General features: G+C 46.9%; 1 pseudogene across 1 annotated transcript; it reads right to left on the minus strand.

The window, feature by feature from the left end:
* Nucleotides 1–5,982: 5,982 nt before the first annotated feature.
* Nucleotides 5,983–9,243, minus strand: LOC311522756 (up-regulator of cell proliferation pseudogene; annotated as a pseudogene). The gene has a single exon. The product of its transcript is annotated as an up-regulator of cell proliferation pseudogene (transcript).
* Between the last annotated feature and the right edge of the window lie 1,443 nt (nt 9,244–10,686).

Raw genomic sequence — 10,686 nt, forward strand, 5'->3', positions numbered from 1 at the left:
CCTGGGATACTGCCCTCTGGCGGTGCCCCACTCTCTGGGTGCTGCCCCTCCAGGGAACTGGCTACCCCTAATCCCACCACTCGCCTCAGTGACCCACTGCTGTTCTTCACCCTAGCCCCTTCCCTCAGGGCCACACTGCAGTCTGAACTGGCCACTCATCATCAGCAAGGGGGTAGACCTGCTGCCTCTTTCTCCCCTGGCTGCCCCTCCACAGCCCTAATACCTCCTCAAGGCCCTGTATCAGGCCCTCAGCCTGGGACTTGGTCAGGCCAAAACTCCCCCAGCTCCCCCAAAACTTCCCCAGCACTGCTCTGTCCAAGGTACCTTTCCCTATCTAGGCAGCCAGCCCCATCACCTCATTCAGTTTTCTCATTTTTTTCAACAGTCACCCTGTGCAGCCTCATACATCCTGCCATATCAGTACCCCGACACAGGCCTGTGGATAACGCTGATGTTGCAAACTTTATGTTCTGGGTTTAGTGTATGTGTCGAAGGGGGTCACACACTAGGTTGCTACTGTCGGGTGAACTTATTTCACACCCCAGAGGATCCTCACATCCCTCCATTCCCACCCACAAGCTTCCTGCATGCCACGCTCCCATGCCCCTCAATTTCAGGGGCTCTGTGTGCCCCCCCAAAGTCCCTCCTCCTCCCATACTAACCCCCCCCCGTTTTCCCCTCCAATGACAGCAGCATTGTGTGACTCCCATTCCCCCCATACCAGGGGCTTTGTGTACCCCATTCCTCACTCCCCCCATTCCTCCCCCAATAGCAGGAGTTCTGAATGTGCTCCCATTCCCCTACCCCCCCACGCATTCTCCTTCACTCCTTCCATACCAGGGTTCCCTAGTCTTCCCCCCACCAGGAGCTCTGTGTGCCCTCCATTACTCCCTCCCTCTAAACCAGGGCCTCCCTTCACTCTCAGTCCAGGAGCTCTGTCTGCCCCCCATTCCCAACTTCCCTCCATGCTAGGGGTTCTATGTGCCCCCTTCCCCCTATACCAGGTTCTCCTAATTTCATGCTGTCTGGAGTGACTCACAACTGTGGGTTAATCTCAGGGCAGACTGTCAGAAAATAGGGCAGAGAGACCAACATGGTGGTGTGTTTTATAATTAGGGTGACCATATTTCCCTATGCTGGATATGAAAACCTCATAAAATTACTCTTGAGTTCACTGGCAATCAATCAGAACTATGCAGTACAAACCTTCAAATTAACATCAAGTTGACTGAGCCTCCATTAAAAAGAAATACTGCCTAGTTGGACTCTTTTTATTTACCTTCTTATCTTGAAGGCTTTAGGGTTCCCATTTAGGGGTGTGTGACACCCCCCCACACACCTTCCCACACCTGCAGGGTGAGGTGACACACACACATGCCCATACACCTCTCTCACATGGGTGTATGTGTGTGTGACTGATGGACTCTACCCTTTCCCTGCCTGGTGCTCTTTGCCCTCCACGCCTGGCTGGGCCCCCGGGTCAGCCCTGCCTCTCCTGGTACCTGGTGCCACATCTTACCAAGGCAACACATGGATGGGGGCACGCAGGGTCACATGCCCCCCCCCCATTTCTGCCAGGGCTTATACCATAATGTGGCATGTGGCCACCAGCAGCCTTTTGGCACTGTGCAGGAGGGAAGGGACAGGAGCTGCTTCCAGCCACAGGGGAGGAGTAGAGAGGAAGTGATGACCTGGCCCTTGTCTTTGCAGAGCTCATCTCATCTTGTTCCCCGCACCGGGGCTGGAAGCAGCTTGTGCCTTCCTGCCCACACAGTATCATAAATCAGCTAAGACCTCCATGCTTCTGCTGGCCACCAACATAACCTAGATGCCTTCTGTCCCCCCCGGCTACAGCGTGGGAAGGAAGGGGTTAAGCCTTAAGAATGCACTGTGCACCAGGGCCCAGGTAACCTGATTGCAGAGGCTTCAGAGAACCCTGCCAGAGAGGCAGCTCAGCAGGGGAGGGTGCCTAGGGGACAGAGCAGCCCCACGCTCCCTGGGGGCTGGACCCAGCGCAGGGTGTGGGGTGGGCAAAGAGGGTACTAAGCCCCTGTCCGGGGGCTGCGGTGAAGCCTGCAGGGTCAGGTTGGGAACAGGCTGGAAATTGTTTCCCACCCCAGTCCAGAGCTTAGCGGCTTCCCCATGCATGCATTGCCCAGGGCTTTGGCACATGCAGGGCTCGGCTCCTCCTGGCCAGTGTCCCGGGCCGGAGGGTCTTGGGCTTTCCCGGGGTGCTGGCCCAGCCAGAGGCAGTGGGGGAAGGAAGGAGTCTACCGGCCAGACTATTGATAAGTGTAGTATTCCGAACAGGAGCTGGTTCTCCGCACAGCGCTGGGAGTGGGATGTGTCCTGCTGGGGGGGGGGGATGGGGTGATATAGAGGAGCAGCAGGACTTGTGGGGGTGAAGGGGCAAAGCAGGGAGAGGACAGTGAGAGGAGGAGCATGTCAAGGGCCGATGGGTGGGCAGCAGAAGTGACCTATAATCAGCCACTGCCTGGTACCTGCCCTCACTCTCTAGCCACTGCAGCTCACAGCACACAGCTAGGGCTGGCCAGAAACGGGACCGGGAGCAGGGCCCTGCTGGTCGAGAGCCGGCTTGCAGCAGGGGCTGCACTGACAGACCAGCAGGGGGAGCAGCTGGCCCTGCGCACTGCATCTTATCCCTGCCACCAGCTTTTCATCCCCACCCCCATCATTGGTCACTGGACCCCCCCACCCCCCCTCCCCGCACTGGTGGGAGGATGGCTCGCGAGCAAGGATCCGGCCAGCAGCAGGACTCATTAGTACTGATGCATGCGGGGAGACTGAAAATATGGGATAGTTTGCCCGTTTTTAAGAAAAAGTCAGGACAGCTTAAATACGGGATTGTCCCTTTAAAAACTGGACATCTGGTCATCCTGTTTATAATTATATTTCACCAAGCCAGCAACAAATATAAATTCCTGGATCACTGGACTAGTCTTGGACCATGGAGTTACAGACAGTCTCCTTAAGCTCTCCAGCCCATCTCACCACGTAAACAAACTGCACTTAGTGATGATGGTCACATAAACCAAAAATCACACCACATCAGGTTCTTCCCAGTTCCAAGAAACCAGTCACTTGCCCCTCATCAATTGGTACTCTGGATCTTACACCAAGGACAACACTGGTATCCAATGCTATAGTTAACTAACTATAGGTTTATTAGCTGAGAAAAATAAATGTGTTATTGAGAGGTTAAAGCAGGTACATTACATTAACAGGTGAGTCAAAGTTTGTGAACCCCAAAGGATAACAGGGATGTAGTAATCTGCCAGTTCAGGGCCACCCAGAATAGCTCTGGGGATCTCCGTCTTCTTGTTTAGTTATTCCACCCTGTTAGAATCCAAACAGTCCAGAGATAAAGGATCTTCCTTTGAATCAGTACTTATAGCTTCTTCTCCACACAACAATCAGAGACATGTTCTTACTCACACAATGGCCAATTGCTTTGAATTTAACACTCTTCATTTGCATTCAATGAGCTATTTAATTACACGCTTAGACATAATATAACTGCCTGCCTTTACATTATAATAAGAATAGATACATGAAAAGAATACAAGTAACATTCCATTCGTTTCATGAAGTTCTAACATCTGAATACACTCTTAGATTAACACACACTTTGATCTAGGTCTATTTAATTACCAGGCATGCGTAATGTAAATGTAATGTAATAGTAAACAACAAGATCTAGTTAGGCAAAAACAATGCAATTAACATCTCCTTTGATCTCTATTAACACACAAGTGAATTGGCCTGAATATATACTAATACATTTAACTCCTTTGATAGTCACACACAAGTGAATGGGCCTATGGCTCTGGCCTGGCTTTGTCAGCATCACACCTGCCACCAGGAGTTATGTGAGCCCTTCACACCAGGGTCCCGCATTCTCCCCCCATGCCATGGGCTGTGTGCATGCCGCTATTCTCCCATCGATACATCCCCATTCCCTCTTCCATCCCTCCTCCATGTTGTTTTTTTCTGGGAGATGAGTCATTCAGGTGGCCAACATCTTAAACTCCACTGGGATGCTAGGAGCTTCATTTGTCCCTCATATTCAGTTGACTGATTTCCCCTCAAATCAAAAGGGTTCTGGCCATTGGTGCCCAGGGCACCACCTGAAATTTTGAAATTGATCAGATGAGGCATTTAAAAGCTATCCCATTACAGACAGAGAGACAGACAGAGAAATGGCACCAAGCGGAGTGTAAGGGCATCGCATGCCTGGCCAAAAAGTGACATTTCTAGGCTTTTTTTTAATCCCTTGGAGAGGGCAGCATCCACCACTTCCCTTCCTCGCCCATCCCCCCAGCGTAAATGGAGAAAATTTCTCTCATCAATAGCCAGAAAATCTCAGTACAGATGCACAGGGCCAGCCTCTTTCCCATGGTGGGAACTTAGCGGGGCTAGACAGAAATGTGGAGGGCTGTGCTATATATCTTGTGGGCACACGTACATATTTATTTGTCTAACAATGCGCACTTAAATGTCTCTTTTATCCATGTTATCCTCAAAAGGAGAATAAAAATATACACAGATCAGTTTTAAACTTTATCTCTGGCAGCTACCTGGGCCAACATTTATTCAGAGAAAATCAATAGGAAAAAAAATTGTACTCAGGATGTTCCTCTCTCAAAACCTCGTCTCACTCTCCTGTAAACCATTTCTCATTTAATTTTCTTTGAAAATTCTTGATCATTTATACACAAAATAAATCAACATCAGTCAAACATGGCATTTTAGAATTTCATTTTATAAAGCTCCTGGTTGGCCTGAACTGGGGCTTATACAGTATCTGGCTAACAAGCAAATGAGATCAGGCAAAAATCGTAGGACAGTAAATAGTCAAATCATCGGCATTTATACATCAGTGAAAGTCAGGGCAGTGAAGCTCAACCTTGGCTGCCACAGCTCACTTAAAGCAATTTTAAAATCACGTTTGGATACAACAGGAATTACTGAAATGTTCATTCACATCTTTATAGACACTTTCATCCAGAAGGATCCATGTGGATGTTACAGACAGAGCTGGGCCAAACCATGCCACGCGAGCAGGGGGGAGGAAACCCAGGCAAGTATTAGCCAAAATGGCAGTATGTGACCTTCTAGCTGGGACCACAGATTTCTTAGCACCACTAACTGCCTTCCCTGGCTTCTCCCCACAGCACCCCCATGCAGAAGGGTAGCAGGCAATCACAGGGCAAATAGCCAATGCACCATGGCTTCTTAGCCTTACTACCCTGGATGAGAGATGTGTGCGGGGCAGTGAGCAGAGCAGAGGGAAAGACCATTCCCAGGGATGGGGTGGGTTTCCCATGGAGCCTTGGTGTCTGTTGTGTTTGTGGGGATTCCCTTTGAAACCTCAGGGTCTTTTGGGGTTGCTGGCTGCATCCCTCCTTTCCCCATTACATTATGCTGCAAACCTCCCTCATTGGTGTTTCTGAAGTACTTTCCCCCTCCCATGTGTTACCCCAGAGAAGGCGAGCATCAGGGCCAGGCTGTTTGGTGTCAGATTAGCCATAAAAGCACAGGATATTGTTCCTTTAAGTAGCAGAAGTGGATGGTTCGTATTCGGGGGCTCTTGGAGGGAACACTCATGTGGGAAAGGTTTGCAGGTCACTGGATGGTACCACTGTATCAGCAAAATGCAGTGGTGAGGACAAATTGGGATTTTGGCGATTTGCTCCTTAAGACAGAGGTGCAGAATCTCCACATTTGGGTCTTTCCCTCCTTCTTTAATTTTGCCATACATCGATATGTGATGTGAAATGTGATGGGATGTGAAATGTGAAATAGCATTGTTTCTTTATCTGTTTGGAAGCTGCAACCTGTGTCTGATATTAAAAGAGAATCACCATTACATTTAAGGGAATTAACTTCTGTAATTCTCCATTCACAAAAGAGTTTCTCAGCCTGTTTTTGATTTCAATGTAAAGGCTTCCTTTAGGCTCTTTAGAACAACTCTCTGCAATAAGTTTCATCATAATCTGCTTTGCCATTTACTTTTCCATCAGTGTAACTATTGCACTCTTCTATTAAGGATTTAGCTAAAGCCTCTGTTTTATGCCAGCATTCCTGTGTCAAGAATTCTTTCACACCTGATATTGATAGTGTGTAACCTCTGAACACTTTTAAGTCTAAGTATTTCTTTTTCATTTTGAAATTTTGTGTTTTATAAGCACACAAGCTTTTGGCATCCTGTAACATCTTCCAGACTGCAATGCCCCTATCCGCTAGGTCTCTTCTCAGCTGGAACTCCACATCTTCAAATATGTTGCGTCTCTGTAAAGGAATGAGTGATAATTCTGACAATGTCTCTCTCCACATGTTCTCCAATTCCTTCTCCAGTTCATCATTATTTAATTTGCAGTTGCTTTTCCTGCAATGGTTCAGAAGCCCATCCACTTTCTCTTCAATTTTTCTCTTGTACTCTGACAGGACAGAGTCTGTTTTGTGTTGGCCTTTTTTAATATGAATCGCTTCTTGCCACTTGCTGAATGAATAACTCTCCAGTTCATTCCTGAGACTATTGGCACTTCTTCTAAAATCTTCTTTGTACTTTTCTATCAGGTGCAGATTTGCTGCTCCACTTTCAAAATAAAGTTGTAAATGATTCAAAATCTTCTCTGCTTCTTGCCTCAGTTTTTCCTGTGCCTCACTCTTTAGTCTGATTGAAAGATTAGGGTCTAGTTTATCTGGTGGCTGATTTTGGATGAAAGTTTCCTTTTCAGATACCCAGAAAGGTATCTCCTTCCAGAAACCCCATTCCCACTCTGCATACTTCACAGACAGCTGGTTATAGGCTTCAGCAACAAGGCTGTTTCTAAAGCTGAAAATGAAGTTCTCATGTTTTACAGCATTCCACAGGCTCCTCACCCATGCAAGAAATTGGGGAATGTCCTTGGGAGTTCTCTCTTGTGAACAATCTTTCAGAAATTCAAACAAATATTTCTTTAATTCATAAACCTTTTGACTGTATCCCAAATTCACTGGAGCCATAGGGGAGAGTCCGTGCCACAAAGCAGGAATGTACCAATTGTGTTTTTCCAGATCATAATCCATAATATCAGAAAAATTCATCTCCTTGCATTTCTTTTCCATGTTTGCTGCAACTTTGGTCATTTCATTCAGCTGTTCCAGGAGGTGTTTCCTGTCCCTCATGTTTTGTTCATGTGCAGACACGTCACTGACATTCTGATGCACAAACTGGCAGTTGTTTTTTTTCCCGATTTTCTCCATTCTGAGAAATGCATGGACCACAATTTGTAGAACATCTTTCATTTCAGTGGCATTCTCCATGGCCATGTTAACGATGGTGATGTCACTCAGTCCAATCACCAGGGTGGCCAGCTCATTGTCATGTTGATAACTATCCTCCAGCTTGGCCATTTCGGGGGCTTTCAAGCCTTCTGTGTCTATCACCAGGATGAAATCACAGCCCAGTTCCTGCTGAAAGTTCCCTGCCACTTTAATGAGTAACATGAAGGCTCCCCGTGTGCATCAGCCACTGCTCACTGCAAACTGCAGGCCGAACATGATGTTGAGGAGGGTGGATTTCCCAGTGCTCTGTACTCCCAGCACCGTCAGAACCGGCATTCTGTACCTTCCCCCCAGCTTGGCATCAAGCTGACTCAGAACATCTGTTACCCACTGCAGTGGGATGTTGGAAATGTCTCCATCAATGATCTCCATGGGAAACCCTTTCAGCATGAGGTCAGCTGCTATGCTTGGGAGATGGGTGAATTGCCTTTGGCTTTCTGCCATTTTACCTTCTTTAACCATTGAGCATTCAGCTTCATAAAACTGCCCCAACTCACGCATGAAATGCTCCACTCCTAAGGAACTGGCAGAGATTAATTTGTCTAACTCTGCAAACATTTTGGGGTCATCTTTTGAGTTTTTGCATTTCTCTTTATATTGATCCCATAGTTTAGAAAGATTCTCCCTAGCAATGGGATCCAGGCCAAACTTCATCCATTTCAGGAAGTAATGTTTCTCCCTGTGATGTAGGTATTCTATTCCAGTAATAAATGTAATCAAACCATCAGTAAGGTCATGTTTATTCTGCTGAGCACATAAATCCATTAATTTCTTTTTCAGCTGAGATTTATAGTTCTCCAGTGGGGTGTCTCCTTGCTTTCTCATTCGGCACAGCTCTGTATCCACTTCAGCCAAGTTTCTCCATGTCTCCCCTTGGAGTCTCAGCTTTTCCCTCTTGTACTTTGCCACATCTTTGATTTGTGCAGTGATTTCCTTTGCATATGTGTTTGGGGTCTGACATTCCTTGTTATCCTCATCTACCTGGATGCCTAATTGACGTGCTGTCTCAGCCATGGCTTCTATACTCACTCTCTTGGGAGAAGATTTCATTATGGCTGCTATTGCAGACTGCAGAACTTTTACAAATTGTGCCTTATTTGTGGTACCTCCTTTCCACAGCACATGTGACTTGTTCAGTTTCAGCATCGAGGCTAACTTTTTCAGGAATTCCAGCGTTTCCTTGGCTTTCCCAGCCTGATAATTGAAGATGAAGTAGTATTTAGTGGCTGATCCCTGCAGAGATGATAACAGCGTGCATTCTCTCTCACTGATGCTCTCCGTTAATATGAACACTGCTGAGGAGACCTCTGTTAAAAAGCTGAACTGCAGCCAGTGCAACTCAATGTCTCCCTGCAGGTTTGTAACCACAACAGGCTCTGGGAAAAGATCCAGATTCTCCCTCCCAGCAGGGAAATACCAGGAAATCTCGAGCAGCCCACCTGCGATTTCCCGAGGGATGTTCCCAGACTCCATGTCTCGATGGATGAAGAAATCCTGGTGCTGCTGGGAGGGGCTGAGAACCTCATTGAGGAGGTGGGACTTGGAGAAGCTGCAGCTCCCCATCCGCACAAAGGAAATGGTTGGCATTGACGTGAGCACCAGGCTCTCCTCTCTGAACCCTCTACTCTCTGACAGGGAGTGCGGCCTCCACTTCCTCACCATGTCCCTCATGGCCCACAGCAGTAGGGTGCACTTGGGGGTGTCGAGGGCAGGTAGCAGCAGAGGGAGAGCAAACTGGCACATGGACATTTTGGACAGGATCTCCTGCTGTAGGAAACTGTCTGAGGAAAGCAGAATGGCACAGAGAACATCAAGGGGGTGCAGGGAATCACTGGTGTCTGTGTCACTGAGAAAAGTAAAATCTTCAGGAATATCCAGCTCCTCTTTGTCCATAGTTAGTGTTTGATCAGTGGGTACCCTGTGCTCAAGGCTTGTGCTTCTTGCCATCCCATTCAGAGCCATGAGCTTCCTGAGGAAATGCCAAGGTAAATCTCCTGTTGTCTGAGGAGGGCAGTTCTTTAGACTTTCTGGTGTGATTTCCAGGACATCTCTCAGCTTTAGTTTCCTGCTTCTGTATTTCTACTTTTCTAACTTTGACTCGATGTACTGAAGGGCTTTTGGTCTCTCTGCAGAAAGGTAATACAACATAAACACTTTGATAAACTGAAAATGTTTTCAGGTAGAACTCTTACTTTGGTATTAGGGCCATAATGTGAAGGAATTGCAATTATTAAACAAAAATCGTGGAGGTCTGCATGCTCCTTGTGAGTGACAACCACATAGCGGGGTATGTAGCTGGAGTACTGAAGCACCATTTATCTGGTGCAACCTTCACAGATTTGACCCAACTGTCACACTCTCAGTCATCCTAACTGAAATGCCACACTTATGGAGAGCTACGGAAATTCTTTCAGACAGGTCATGTATTCAACTAGAAATGTGGTTTTGGTTGGCCTAAAATTATTGCAATTTTGATATGAGAGGTTTCAGCCATTCATAAAATGGCCAGAGAAGAAGGAGGAGGTGGTGCTGCTGTTCCCTCCCCCAGTCCTCCCATAACATGTAGCCCAGTGGATGTGGGAAAGCCAAGTTTGAAATCCTGCTCTGAAACAGGTCCCAAATTAACTTTTCTGAGTCACCAAAAATTTCAAAATATTTTAGATTTGGTTTGACGCAAACTAAATATTGTTTTTTAATGTTTTTTTTTTGGAACCACCACCAAACCAAACAAACAATTACTCATCCAGCTCTGCTCAGTTGCAATGCAGGCAATCCTTCAGGCAATGCATAAATTCTTCCTTCTTTCCACCTCCCTTGTTTACTACTTCACCTGATGGTGTTCTTGTCACCACTTTTCTTCTCAGTACATCACACTAGGGCAGGAAGTGAGGATGAATATGCAGTCAGCTTACTGGCCCACACTAGCAGCATATTCTACCCAGGAGACAGATCCACAAATGTTAAAAAGGCTGAATGATGACTAGAAATTGTAGCAACCAGCATGGAACTTAGAGGGAGGGTCACAAGTTGCAGGAGGGAAGAGAAGGGGGGAAAGCACCAGCAGGTCAGTCTGTGTGCACATGGCTCGAATGCTAAGCTCCAAGTGCTGCAGCTCTGTAAATAGTTGCTTGAACAAAGGGCTGGCTTAGTTTAATAAGACTGGATCCTCACAGAGGAAAAGATTGATGGATGATATTGAAGCAAATTGAGAACAAACAGACAAAGGCGTATAATTTAAATAACACCAATATCTTGAACACTAGAGGTGTAGAAGCATTCGATGACAAAGTCTGTGAGTACGCTGTTCGAGCATTATGCCAAGATGACCAGACTCAT

The sequence above is a fragment of the Lepidochelys olivacea genome (assembly GCF_965140295.1).
Source record: "Lepidochelys olivacea isolate rLepOli2 genome assembly, chromosome: 6".
NCBI lineage: Eukaryota > Metazoa > Chordata > Testudines > Cheloniidae > Lepidochelys > Lepidochelys olivacea.